General features: G+C 40.8%; 1 protein-coding gene and 1 pseudogene across 1 annotated transcript in view; one reads left to right on the plus strand and one right to left on the minus strand.

The window, feature by feature from the left end:
* The window catches only part of LOC119525123 (olfactomedin-4-like), a 160,595-nt gene that overhangs the window by 44,522 nt on the left and 101,137 nt on the right, over positions 1-14,936 (plus strand). The gene's annotated exons all lie outside the window — the stretch shown is intronic.
* On the minus strand, positions 7,879-9,702 carry LOC119525110 (annotated as a pseudogene).

Raw genomic sequence — 14,936 nt, forward strand, 5'->3', positions numbered from 1 at the left:
TAAAGAACTACTTAGAATAGTTATTTTTAAAAAAGAAAAAGGAAAGAAAAGAAAAAAAAAAAGAAATCCCTTTTTAATTCTTTCCCCAGCAACCATCTTTTTTCAATCTCAGTATAAAGTATTTAAAGATATGTGCTTTAGGCTATTAACTCTTTCACCTGGGTAGTTACTCTCCATACCTTTAATTCCATCCATGCCAGGGGGCTACTGAAATGTAAAAAGATATGGAGTCAGAGAGAAAGAAAAGGTACAAAATGTAGAAAAAAAAGGCCTTTTTGGAGCCACATAGTGAGAGACAGATTGGGTGCCCACTTCTATGTGACACCCTTCCCAGAGTCCAGCCCTTCTCCAGCATCACAAACACTCCCAACTCCAAAAGTTAATTAATTAATTTGTTAATTAATTCTGTGATTGAGGCTGGGTTGAACCCCTCTTCTTGCTCCCAGCAGATTGTTTTTTTTCCCCTCAGCAGGCCAGCTGTATGACTGTCTGCTGGTTCTCAGAGGGGAGAGGCACAGACCCCTGGCCAGGGAAACTTACAGGTTTCACTGCAATGTTATCTATTCCACCAATTCCAGACAGGTGTATGATGCATGACTGGTCACTGGAGACCCTGAAAATGCTTTCTTTGAGTTCCTGGCTAATTACCAGCTTCCCTAAATGAGTAACTAAATTCTACACCTCTCCACTCCACCATTTTCTAAACTTTGTTTCCCATTGCTTTTTAATATACTTTAATTTTTAGGACAGTTTAGATTTACAAGAAAATAGAGAACATAATAGTTTCCCGTATACCTTGAGCCCATTGTTCCCTATTACTAACATATTACATTGGTTAGTAAACTGTTATAATTAATGGGCTAATATTTATACATTATTGCTTATTAAAGCCCATACTCAGATTCTCTCAGTTTGCACCCAATGTCATTTCTCTGGGCCAGCATCCTTTAGCAAACACCACATGACCTTTAGTATTCACTTCCCTGTAGGCTCCTCCAGCCTGTGTCAGTTTCTCAGACTTTCCTTGGTTTTGATGACAAAATTCTGAGCAGGACAGGGAAGGCATTTTGGAGGCTGCATCACAATAGGAACATCTCTGATGTTTTTCTCATGATACATTTTGGAGGAAGCCACAATGCACAGCCTGCAGTTATGCTCCTGCTCTTTGTGCAGTAGCTAAGGGAATTATTTGGAATTCTATTTCCTGGCTGATTTATCTTTTCTCTCCCATTTTGTAAAACTATTTGTTTGTTTCTTTGTTTATGTTCTTGAAAATTTTATTGTTGCAACAAACATGCAGTACAAATTTTCCCATTTTAACCACATTCAAGTGTATGACACAGCAGTATTAATTATATTCTCAATATTGTGTTAACATCATCAACATCTGTTAACTCTTCTTTTTCAGCACCTCAAACAGAATCTATCCATGCATGAGGCTGCAACTCCTTTTACTCACCCTGACCACCCCCAGCCCCTGATATCCTATAAAAACCCAACTGTCTCATTGAACTTTGTTCTTCTGAGTACTTCATATAAGTGAGTTGAGACAATATTCGTCCTGTATTGTAAAAACATATATTAAAAAGAAAACTTCTAATTATAACAATGATTGTAATACTCCCCTGTATGAACATGCCACACTTTGTTTATCCATTCTCCAGTTGATGAGCATTTTAGGTAGTTTATATCTTTGGCTTTTGTGCATAATGCTGCTATGAACATTCCCCTACAAGTGTTTGTGTGGACATATATTTTCTTTCCTCTTAGGTTGACACTTAACAGTGGGTTTGCTGGGTCACAGGGTAACTCTGTGTTTAACATTGTCATGAATGATGAGAATATTCTCCAAGGTGGCTCCAATGTCTCCACCCTCACAAAACATGATATTATCTGTCTTTTTCCTGATCATCCCTCCTAGTGCACATTAACTGTTATATCAATGTGGTTTGATTTGCTTTTCCCTATTGACTAAGGATGCTGAGCATCTTCCCTGTGCTGAGCAGTTTTTATCAGATTATGTGCAGCCAAGGGGGTGAGGCTCTCCTATGGGTCACTGACTTTAAGAAACTTTAGACTGACATGCAGCTGAAATCACATCCTCACCTCCACACAGGCAGGAAATCCATGAACAGCAAAGGATTCCTCTCAGATGTAATGAAATTGGCAGGATGAGGTCAATCTACCATGGGCAGCCACATAAGCTACAAGTGTTTGGTTAATTCTGCCAATGCCATGTTCACCAGGGCTCACCCAGGGCTCCAGGTCAGTGAAAAGTGAGGTTCAGGTGTGTTCATCTCTCTTCTGTGCATGTCACTTGCTTGGTTACCATTGGACACCAGAACCAGGCCCAGTTTGTGGCTTCTGTTGTATCAGCACAGGAGCCTGCACTGGGAATGAGTTCTTGGATAGTCCTGATTGCATCTCCTTCTCCCTGCAAACACAACAAACTTGCAGCTTTGAGGAAACCACCTTCCTAAAATGGCATCAGGATATTCTAGGATAAAATAAAATTCCACTGAAGGGAATAAAACAAGACCTGGATATGGTGAGTTAATATGGAAAATATACTAATTTAATTTAGTAATATAATTAATAGATTTTAACAAATAGAGATTCATTGGGGAAAGTTCACCAATTTTGAAATATATGGGTCAAGGACACCATGAAGGACATCATGTCTGATGAGCAGCAGACCTACAGTGAGAAGACTCTGCTGAGCTGGGTGGGCCAGGCCACATGGTCCAACTGCTGGGTCAGTGTGCTCAACTTCACCACTAGCTGGGCAGATGGACAGGCCTTCAATGCCCAGCTCCACCACAAGTGAATGGCTGTGCTCTGCTTGGAAGGGGACGTAGTGTTTCTCCCTTGTCTCCCCACCATCCCAGTCCCACCCCTATGGCTCCTCCCCTAAGCCTCTTCCGCAGCCCCACCTCCTCTACTGACATCCCCCAAAACAGTTACGGAGAGGAATTCAGAGGCACCCTACCCAAGGGCTGAGGCACACTGTCAAGGGCAGTGTCCCTGGCTCTCCTCACCCCCATACCCTTGCACATTTGTCACAGCTGGACCCCATTCATTCAGCATTACCTGGTGATATTTACAGAGTTGTGTTAGCATTTATTCTTATACTGAAGAGTAAAATGTTATAAATTCAATGCAATTCCAATTAAAAATAGCCAATTTTTCATGAAACTTGTAAATTAATTATATAATTGTATATAAGATGAAAGATCAATAATAAGTAGTCAATACATGACTGAAGGAAAAGAACCAGGTGGAGAGTCTGCCAAAGAGAAATCAGACCAACAATGAAGCTATAGTAATGTGTGAAATGTATATAGTTCTATAGATAAATGCACCAATATTATAATAGGTTGAACTACATGAAATTGCCAATATATGACTGTTTTTGACCTATTAAAAAAGACAGTTTTATGTAATTTAACCTAATAGAATGAAGAGCTCAGAAATAGATGTATCATACAGTGAAATCTGATAGACAACCAAACTGATATTACAGATTAGGAGTAGGCAATTCTGAGACAACTGGTTAACTGTATGTAAATTAGGATGTGAGGTCCTTCCCTCACACTTGCACCTCACCCCAAAATAAATTAGAGATGAAATGAGGATTCAAATGTGAAGGGCAAAATGTTGTATGTTTTATTGCCACTGTAATTGATTTATTGTCTCAAGATTCACTTGTCAATATATAAAAATTCAATGGACTTTTCAATGTATTAAACATCTTAAATATCAAAATCTGTTAAATTCTTAAATATTTTAGTAAGTTTGCCTACAGATTTAGGGATTTTATTTTTATTAGAGCAGTTGTCAATCTACAGGAAAATCATGCAGAAAATACAGAGTTTCCATACAGCCCCAAGCCCACACACAGTTTTTCCTGTTGACACTTTGCATTAGTGTGTTGCCTTTGTTACAGTTATTGAAACATATTATTATAATTAAAATATTAACTTTGGTCCATAATAGAGTTCATTATTTGTGTTGTACAGGTCTGTGCTATTTTAAAAAAAAAAATTCTTGTGTTAACATATATACAGCAACTTTAAATTTCCTGGTTTAACCACTTACAAAAGTAAAGTTAAGGATATTTATTACAGTCACAGTGTTGTGCCTCCATCACCACTATACATTACCAAAATTTTCCATCAATTTTTTTTTCGGTAGAATATCCATGAATTTTTGTGGTTTTATTTATTTTTGTTTTTTTTTCCTTTCCTTTTTTATTTTTTGTTCTTCATTATGCCAGGTTCTTCAATACAGTGTTTGCTTAAAGTGGCAATGATGGAACAAAATGTTTTTTTCTTGATAATGGAATGCTTTTAATGTTTTACCATAGTATGATTTCTGCTTTAGCTTTTTCAATATATTTTTAATCAGGTTAAAGAAAATCTCCCACCCAACCCTTTATGAGTACAATCTCCCCCTGATCCTAGTTGATTAAGAGATTTTATGAGGAAACTATTGAATTTCAGCCAATACATTTTTCCAAACTTAAATGAATTGATTTAGCAAATATTAGTTGAATGTCTTCTCAGCATGTACAGCAGAGAAGAAAGCCTGCAGCTCATCTTGTGGAGCTCAAATTTCAGTAGAGACAGACAATAATAAAATAAATACATAAGTTTTAGAATATCTATAAATGGCAACTACTCAAAGAAAAATGCATCAGGCAAGAGGAGAAGAGATGTCTGCAGGAGACATGTGATGGGGGTTGGGTCTTAGGAGATGAAATCAGAGAAGGAACTGGGGAGGGAGCTTGTGGGGGAGGCAAGTCCCCCAAGGTCTGTAGGTCTAAGATGCAAGAACAGATAGTAAGCAAAGAAAGGGACCAACTTTTGGGTAAATCAAAACAACAATAATATCCAGTTTGTGGGACTAAAAGAAAATCAAGATAGAAATTAAATGATAGACAATGGTAACATGGGAGGTTGATGGGACAGAAATCCTCCCAGAGCCTTTTCTAAGGAGCACCTAGTGAATAGATGAGAGCTGGTGTTGCTACTCTGCTACTCTTGGACTTTTCATTGGTAGGTTTAGCCCATCACCTTTGATTGTGCTACCTGAATATTTAGGTTCATTTTTGCCATCTTATTTCCACTTCTTTTTCTTTTTTATGTTTTGTTTTTCCTTTCTTGATTTTGTTTTGCATTGATTGATTCTCCCCTCCAAACACATTTTTTTTGTCTTTTACCTTTTGGGAAATTTTATGTGCCATTTTTATTTTTTAGTGGTTACCCTAGAGACTTCAACATGCATGTTTAACCAATCCGAGAATCTTGGAATATGCTACCTATAGCTTTCCTACTTTGAAATTGCTTTCAAATATTATATATCAAAAAAGCCATTGAGTTACAATTTAAAAGATAAGCTATTTATTAACTCACAAATAAGACAATATAAATACTGAAATGCATTAGACAATAGCTGTGCCTGTCTTGTCTCCTTATAGTTCATCCTCATTGCTTTTTGTTTGCTTGGTGATTTCAGACCTGGTCCCTTCAGCTGGGAGAGAGTCCCCAACATGACCCCAACTGAGAGAATGGAACATGCCCTCAGCAAGGCTTAACATTATTTGGGAATTGAAAAGCTGTTAGTATATTCAATATTTAATTTCAACCTTGACTTTGCTTTAGGATTTTGAACATTTTAAAAGCAGTGTTTTCTTTTCCTTTTTAGAATTAATTAGGATATTGAGGAGAGTATTTCTTTTTGAAGTATAGCTGGAAGCTATACTTGTAAACCAATATTTGTAAGTTTTTTTACTTAGCAATGTATAGGGTCCTTCAGGCAGAAATTTAATTCTATTATTGGAGAACAGTTCATCTATATTAAAGTTTTAAAAAAATAAAATTATTAGATAATTCAATACTTGGTTTGGTTCATTAAAATGTGTTTTCTGTGAACTTCTTCCATATGATATGACAACTTTAGTTTCAAATGTTGCAGGGTAGAATACCGCTCATCTCATAGACTGTGTTATTATCTGACATGGTAACAGAGGTAGCTTATCTTTGAAATTTCATGGATGCTTTTAGGGAAGATTTTTAAGAAATGGGATATGGAGCAAAAATGAACAATCCTCTTTGCATTTGTCTCAATTATTATTTGAAAAGGGCAATTTGCTGAGCTTACAAAAGTTCTGTATTACATATTGCTTCTGGGTGCTAAGTAGAGTTATTTTACATCTAATGTTGAGCAATTCACATATTTTGGACATGTAATTTGGGTGGGTTCTTACTTTGTTCCACTTTTAGATGTCGCTGTCCAGCTCCCTGACCAGAAATCCATAATTGTGTATTTAATGTCTTTGCTTGAGGTGCTACCTCAGCAAGTCACCATAGGTGATATTCATGAAGTAGAGACCCTTCCAAGGAAATATAAAAAAGAGTGTGAAGCAGAAATTAATGTAGAGGCTAGTTTTGTAGGTTCTTTTTTAAAAAAACTTATGAACATTTTTATTCATCTCATGTTATAATAAGTGCTCTTACACTTTCATCTGTGACCACACAGATTAACTTTCTTGCATACATACAACAGAACAGCTATGACAATTAGAGATAAATGCTTAATGACCCTTCCTTTTCATGGCAGAGGGATGATAGAGGTATGTTCAATAAATGAATGTTAAAATAATTTTAAAAATCCTATTTGTTGAGCATCCAAACACAGAGCTCATAGATCACACTGACAGTCTAATTATCTCCAGTATGTTTCTAAAATTGTTGAACCCCTGTGTTTACTCTTTTCTCTTGTTATTATTTATAAAAAGTAATACCAGATGTTCTGGACTAAGAGAGAGATGTGATAGAAAAGCACATTATCTGATGAAAGATCCTATTAAGAAAGACAATAGTATGCATGATAAAGGATTTAAAAATAAAAAACACAGCTGGAAATAACCATAATTTTTCAAGAACATTTATACGTTTTTAAAAATAGATTAGTTTTACAAGCAACTTGAGAGTTCTTTCATAATGAAACACTGCTTTTCCAATTACATGAGTTTATAGGCTATCTGAAATTCACCTATTTTGGACATGTAATTTGGGTGGATTCTTACTTGAAATTCTTTACCTGCTATTGATAAAGGTCTGTGTTTTATAGCTGGTTAATATATTGAATAAAAATAGCATTATGAAGCTTTGTCCTTAATCAGGATTAAACACACATAAGTTAAAAATAGTTTTAAATTTTGTTTTAAATAAGAGTCCTAATTGGTGAAAGGTAACGGTGCCACTAACATTAAATGTATAGATTTTAAATGGTTATTAAAGAAATGGCTATTCTGATTTCTTTAGGTTTTCACAATGATCTCCAAAAAATTATATCCACCTTTCAAAAAAAAAAATACACAGTTTAAGACCTGTCTGGCAAGTACAACCCACAGACAGTAGAATCTGTTACTTTGCACAAATGAAGTACACATTTGAATGACACGGGGGCCCCCAAATTAAAAGGCTGTTGCTGTACATTTTGAAAATCAAACAAACCCTTCATCAACATAATACAATTTCTACTAAACCTGAAAATGATAGCACTTTTGAGTTGTGGCATAATGCAATGCAGACCAGATAGCAAAGACAACTTGCACTGCTGGGTCAGCTGGCAGAGGCAGTGATTATAGACATGTTAAAGTTTATTATATGGAACAAAGGAGATGAAGTGGAACAAAACTGAGTATGGGTATGTAAAACAATACACTATAATTTCTTCCTGCAAGTTCTTCTAAGTGAGATCATAATAGTGAATATTTAATCCTACACTAAATCTACACTGTCAGTTTCACTAAACAAATTTTTTTCATGTTTCACATGAACAGTAGCAATCTTCTAATAAAAATCACTGAGCTTTCCATAGAAAAGTTCTCTAATTGAATACAAATTATACAGATGCTGAAATTGTCATAAGATGAAATATACAGAAATATTCCTCTACACACATTATTTTGTCAAAGAAGATAATGGATCCAGGTAGAAAACTTAAGTTGGCAAGGTTTCATACACATAATTCATGTAAAATAAAGACTCCACCTTTTGGGCTTTTTTAAATTGAAGTCTAAGACACCCATCTCAATACATTCTTTACCTTACAGAAATCTGGGAGGTCTTGCGTGATTTTGTAATATTCCCACTTTTTCTGAAAGGTAAACAAGAAAACCCTTATAGCATAAAAATAAAAGTATCTGGTTTTGCTTTTTTTGGTTTTGTTTTTGTTTCTTTAAACTAAACATACATCTTTTGGTACTTCCGGAAAAACTGGAAGTATACCTCCACCTACGTTGACATCCCAGTCTTTATCAAGATAATATATACATCTCACACATCTTCCAAATCGATTTGGATCATCAACATGAGGCACATAGCTCGTTCCATTGCCTGGATAACGAGCAACCATGGCTTTCCACCGGCCATTGATTCTGTAGTTGCCCAGTTTCCTGTTACGTGGTGGGTCAGGTCTTCCATGCTGCTCAAGAGCAGCCCAGTGGTTTCACAGCCAGGCTCCTGCCCTCAATGCAGGTGCTGTTATCGCCTCAGATGTCCTTGGACGAGCTGCTTTTCTGGCTGACCGTGGGTAAACTAGCGGTGTCTTGCAGGGCCCGCACCTCCTCGAGGATCTGCTGCCCTGCCTCTTTGCCTGGAAGTCGTCACCACACAGAGGCTGTGCTTGTTCATTGGCGTCACAATGGACTCCAGCGCCTGCTTCAGCTCCAGCAGCGGCTCTGCCTGCTCCTTGGCCACAGGCCACAGCTGTGGCTCAGCCCCTAGCCGGGGATGCTGCTTGGCGGGTGCACGTTCCACTTCTCTTGGAACAACTGCGAACGGGCCAGCGGCTCTTCTTCCGGGGCCCCTCCTCGGTCACCACCCGCCCTGGCTGCCAGTGGCAACGTGAGGCAAGGGCGCGGGCGTCGCAGGCGCTGGATCCGCCCAGGCGTTGCCTTTGCCTTGGCTGCCGTCGCGTCTCCAGCGGCCGATCTGCCTGGGGCCTCCCCGGCCGTCGCCTCCCTGCGCCGCGGGGCCTTCTTGGCCTCCTCAGCCACGCCGGACTTGGGCGGAGTCGCGGCCACCCACTGTGCGGGGCTGAGACGGTGATGGTGGTGACCGGTGCCGTGGCGAGTGTGCCCGGGGCTCCGCGGCGCCCTCGCTGCCCTGGCGGACGAGCTCGTGCTTTCTTCCACCCCTGGCGGTGGTGCTCCTTGCTGCAGTAGAAGGAGCTGCGGTCGGGGCTGCAGCGCAGCAGGCTCTCCATCTTCCCGCATGGCTCCAGTATCCGGGTCTAGCTCGCTCGGGCTTGGCCCGCCTGTGTCATTGGCCCTGGCGGCGGCGACGGCTAAGCGGGAGGGGGTGGCGGCCATGAGGCCTCGCCCGGGGCCAAGGGAGCGGAGGCGAGCGGCTAAGGCTGTTACCGAGCCACGCACCCGTCCGCCCCTCGCCTCAGGAAGGCCGATGTCCCCTGCCGTGCCTCGGCCCGGGCCGCTTCCTCTCCGCTGGGTCCCGGGTGCACCAAGCCGGCAACCGCCGCCTCAGCGCCTCAGCGCCGCCGCCGCAGGCTGAGGGAGCGCGGCCCGGGCGCGGGGGTTACCTTCTCCAGCGGCGCGTCGGCCCCTGGCGCGCAGGACCTGCCCTCGCAGCAGCGCCGCAGCCTCTGTCCCTGCAGAACCAGCCCCGCTTTCATGGATTCTTAATTATAATGTTAGATTCATCACCCTTGTAAACAGCTAGATAGAAACCTTTTTTAGAATGTTTTAGCGCGAAGGAGAACACCTTGATTTCCTGGCTTATGTTAAGTATAAGACGTCCAGTTTCTCAGCCCGCCTTCACATGCGAATATTAAAAAACCGGAACTCAGCTGACTCTACTTAAAGAAGGAAAACATGATTTCACATGCCACGGCTGGAGTTGGGGTCTGGCGCGTTGATCTTGCTGTGCCTTGACGTGCTTAAGAAAATGCATTTTTCCGTCATTCTGATTCAGTCCCCCTTTATCACTGTTGGTGTGTGCTGCCCAATTTATTTCTAAGAACTAGTTTGTTCTCTTTCTCCCCGTACCCCATCCCTCCCTTCCCTTTTTGCCATTAAAATTGATTTTCCTTATTACATCTGACAAGACCTTTCAAATGACAATCTTTTGTGTCCCTTTTCATTAAAAGGAGTAATTTGCAATAGGATTCTGGTGAGTTTCTCCTTTAAGGGAGGGTGTGAATTGGTTTCTTAGTCCTTTCTTCTAGTGGCAACTTCATCTTTCTGTCTCTTATCCTTGGTGGGGTGGGGCAGGTGCTGTGCTGGTATACCAGCTCCCCACAAAACCCCTGAGCCCTGATTTGTCATATTTGCCCATTTTCTTGGTCTAAGGACTCTCACCAGGGCGACTTTCAAGAGACCAGAGGTTGTGGTTCTCAGGATTTCTGAATATTTGAGAATCAGGTGCAGCCCATAGGAGCCAGCTCCAGCATGCAGCGGGGAGGGACAAGGCAGGAGAGTCTAGCTGGGCAGTGGACGGGGTCCTGTAGCTGGGGAGAAGGTAAGAAAGTGCTTGACTACTTTGCAAGAGGGGGTGGCAATTGCTTTGTACATGGTATGGGTTTTGAGATTTTTGTGCACTTTCCAGTCTGTGCTTGTGCTTTGCAAGTTCTTTAGCTTCTTCGCACTCCCAAAGTATCACTGGCTGGGTTACCTAGCTCTAGGCCTGTGTCAAGGTCAGCAAGTCTCCATCCAACTCGTGTGCCCCCAATTGTGAGAACCACCCTTTATTCTCCTCTTCTCTTCCCTTCCCTTCCTTTCCCTCCCCTCCCTTCTTTTTTTCTTTTCTTTCTAGGAGCTTGTAATTGTAGTACAGTAAATCTTGGTTAAGAGCAACAAATTATTTTCTTCCACCTGTTTTTCATCGTCCAATGTCCCTTCAACTAGAAATGGAGATGAACATGGATTTTGAATGGTATGAAATATATTTTAGAGAAGCAGGAAGCATGGGGTTTGGGACTTAAATTTCAGCCACATGACCACTTGCTTTGGGTTGGTTTGCCTCTGAATCACAGTTCTGTGTATAAAATGTGGATACAAAGTGCCTAAAATGACACAAAAATAAGCACTCAGTAAACAGCAGCATTTGTTATTATGATTTTTTCTCTCAAATTTTGTTTTCATTCATTCTCACTCAACAAGCTCCTTTCTAAAACTGTCATTTAATTTCAATAGAAATCATAATGGTCTTGAATTGACATGATATCTGTGTTTTTTTCCTGTGGCTCAGAGTACTTGTCTATTATTTAGATTTTCTTTGTGTAGTGAGTACTAATCCTTTTATTTTCTCCATTTCAAAAATAGCACGGCATAGAAAAGGAAGAGATGTTGATAAGATGGTGAGAGCTGGGGCCAGCTGTGACTGGGGCCCTGTGCAGTGGCTCTGAAGGCCCTGTGATGCTAGGGGAAGCCCTGACCTCTTTCTGCCTGACAAGGCGACAAGGTTGGGGGTGGTGGTTCTTGACTCCAGGGAGCAGCTATCACCCACCTCAATGAGGCACCATTTCTGGTGGCTCCAATAGCCTTCCCACTTTGTCTCTGGGTTTTGGAATCACTTCTGTATTGGCTTTCTGTTTCATTTGTTAGAATTCCAGAATAAATAGGGTATTTTACTTCTTATAGTTAAGACCATGATCTCTTAAAAAGGAAGACTTCATTTGCTGTTCATGAGGCATAGACAAAATAATTGCTTCTGCTTAGAAATAAGGGTAGAATGATAAGAATTCCAGAAACCATTTGCTGTTTGATTAGGATCAAGTGTCTCAACATTAATTATTCTTTTGTTTGCTTTCATTAGTGCCTTAGAGGTTGAATTAAATTAACTGAGGGAACAGAATGTAGGCAAGTTAGCCATCCATTCTGACATGGTTTGCCCCCCACTGCTGCTCAGGGACCCCATGCCCACCCCCTCTCCTGCTCTGTCCTTTCTGCAGACCGATGCTCTGGAGCATTATGTAGGTGGCAAAAAATTCCTGCCTTTCTCTGTAAGGAGCTCTCAGTTGGAAGTCTCTGAACACCTGCATTTGGAGAATGTCTTTCCCCTCCCACCTTGTAGCTGCTGGTTCCTAGGTGGCCTCTGGCTGCTCACTGACTTTCCTAGTTCTCAGACATCCTCCTCTGTGATCTGCAGGTTTGGTACTAAGTGATCTCCAGGTTCTTTTGACTTTAGGGTTTTAGTAAGTTCAGGATTTAACTCTTTTTCTTTCTCTGTCTTTGGCACCATCTGTCTTTTGATTTTCCAGGGCTTAACTAGGGGTCCATGTCAACTTCTCATCTCCATCTCTTCTGCTTCAAATTCCATCCATCCTGCAAGGACCCACATGTTTGCGCTCCTCCCTGAAATTTTCCTGATTTAGCCTTCGGGAAACTCGCATGTCATTTCTGGTTGGAAACACAGATTTTATTACTTGGCTATAAACTGCTACTAACCATTTTGTTTTTGTTCAGAGGTGATTCATGGGGGTTAGTCTCCTCTCCCCAATTATATTGGACTCTCCTTGAGTACAGAATCCATGAGGACCTCCTGCTTTGGCACTTTGTCCCCATAGCATATGTAATGAGGGCTTTCTGATATTCATGGCCTGACTCCTGAGACCCAGGATTGTGCCTGAGACACACTGGTGCCTGCTTAGGATTCTCCATATGGAGCATGTTGAACATCCTTCTGGTCTTCATGAGGGCCATGGGCTTTCCTTGACTTCAGTTTTGCTGAGCTCCATACTGGAGGGGTAGCAGAGAGTGCCTATGCAGACACCCAGTACTGCCCCCAAAGTGGAAGTGGACATGGACAGCTAGCAGGTGGTCCTGGAGGAGGTGCTGACCTGCCTATTCTCTGCTGAGGACACTTTCCAGGAGCAGGATGATGTCTTAGACAATGTAGAAGAAGGCAAAGGCCAGTTTGCAACCCACAGAGTAAACATCTGTGGTCTGTGAGCAGGATCTATCTGCCACAGTGCCAGGCCTCAGTGTGGAGGCTCTGTGTACCCTGATGTTTGTCGTTTACCAGATTGTGCTCCACAGAAAGATCATGACATATTTTAGGTCTTCTGTTATTTAACCAGGGCTTTGTTATAAAATTGGCATGGGTGAGTGTGCATTGGAAATGATTTAGGATTTTAATTTTATCCTCACATGTATATTTTGTAGAGCCACCAGTTAAAATCAATGCACATTATACTCATTTCTGAAGTGAAGTGTTGTAGTTAAACAAACAAAATGATGAATCAAAACACCAAATCACAGAGTTAGGGTTCTTAACCAGGAAGTGATTATTTTAAATTATTGTATGATTCAGCAGATGTTGTACTCAAAGTTCCTGTACAATTTTGCATAATGAAAGTTCCCTACTATTCTGAGGGTGTATTTTGTTGCAGTGTAGTGAATTTGACTACACAGCAATTTCTTTAGGGTTAAGCAGGTTATTGTGTAGCTATGTTAATGGAGAGATTTTATTTGCTTTTGGTTTGAAAATAATAGAAAATGGTAATGCTCCTTCAGCAGTTCTTCTTGTGTGAGTGTGATGGTGTATGGATTATATTTAGTGTTAATACAGCATTCACCACCTGTCAGTAGCATAATCAGCATCTCATTCAAGACAGATGGTGGTGTGAGGTGGAACCCTGCCCTGCTTGGCCTGCCCCTTGTTGCTTATGAGAATGGTTCATTTCCTATTTTCAGAGCTTAAATATTGGATCAAAGTGTAATTTCTGCTTACTCTACTAGGCCACCTTTCCCAGCAGTGTTGGTGTTGAAGCATCGGCAGTTTATTGTGGCTTTTGGCTGTGAGTGGCTCACAAACCATGCTGGCCCTGCCTAGGATTTCATGATGGAGATGATGGCCCACCAGAGACAGGTGGGCAGTGTGCTACAGGTGGGGGAATGCTGATCACACAGAAGACTCTGTCCAAGAAGGGGGAGTTTGAGATTCAGGAGCAAATGGCCCTGCTGAATGCATGCTGGGAGGCCCTGCAGGTGGAGAGCAGGGACCCACAGGCCCATTGATTGGGAGCGGGCCTTGGACAGGGTTCCCTGGGGATAGTCTGCCTGACTATGGAAACAAAGATCATCACACCATTTGCCTTGGCCCTTTTCCTTTGGTGATGTTGCTGGAATTCTGTCTGATTCTTCTTTAAGGTTCCAACCAAACCTAAAAGGAAAAGTTGGAATGTGAAATTAGCAAAAATGGAAAAGACATTTCATGGAAATGGTTTTCTATTTGCAGCATCAAAATTGGCTCACCATACTCAGTGTGTAAAAAAGGACTATGTGGTATTGGTCTACAGTGCCATTTTACATTTTTTGAAGCATGCTTTTCCCCCATGGTGCATTATTTTTTAAACTACATTTTTTAATTGTGAAACTTAAGATATATACATAATGGTGGTAACTTTCAAAGTACATTTTAATGAGTAGAGAGCAAATTTCAAAGAATGTTATGGGTTACAGTTCTACAATTTCATTTTTTTCCTTACTGTGAAATATAAGATATATACAGAAAGTTGATAACTTTCCAAGTAGAGTTTAACAAATGGTTAAAGATCAAATTTCAAAGAATATTATAGGTTATGTTTCCACCATTTCATTTATTTCCTTCTAGCTATTCTAATACCCTAGCTTCTAAAAAATATTTATATAAAGATTCAATATTTGTAATCATTTGTTAAGTCCTATCTTGTCTGTTGCCACCCCTTCCTCTTGTTTCATCACTTTCTTGATCTTCCTGGGTGTCAAGGCAGTGACCACCTTAATTTGTTCACGTTTAAAAGGGGTGTCAACATTATGGGGAAGGGGGCTGCATCTGGTTGTTGTTCTTAAAGAGGCTGTTGCCTCTGGCTTTTAGGACTTGTCTGACATAGGAACACTCTGGTGGATTTAAGTTTCTGAGAGATAA

This window comes from Choloepus didactylus (assembly GCF_015220235.1).
Source record: "Choloepus didactylus isolate mChoDid1 chromosome 23 unlocalized genomic scaffold, mChoDid1.pri SUPER_23_unloc8, whole genome shotgun sequence".
Lineage (NCBI taxonomy): Eukaryota > Metazoa > Chordata > Mammalia > Pilosa > Megalonychidae > Choloepus > Choloepus didactylus.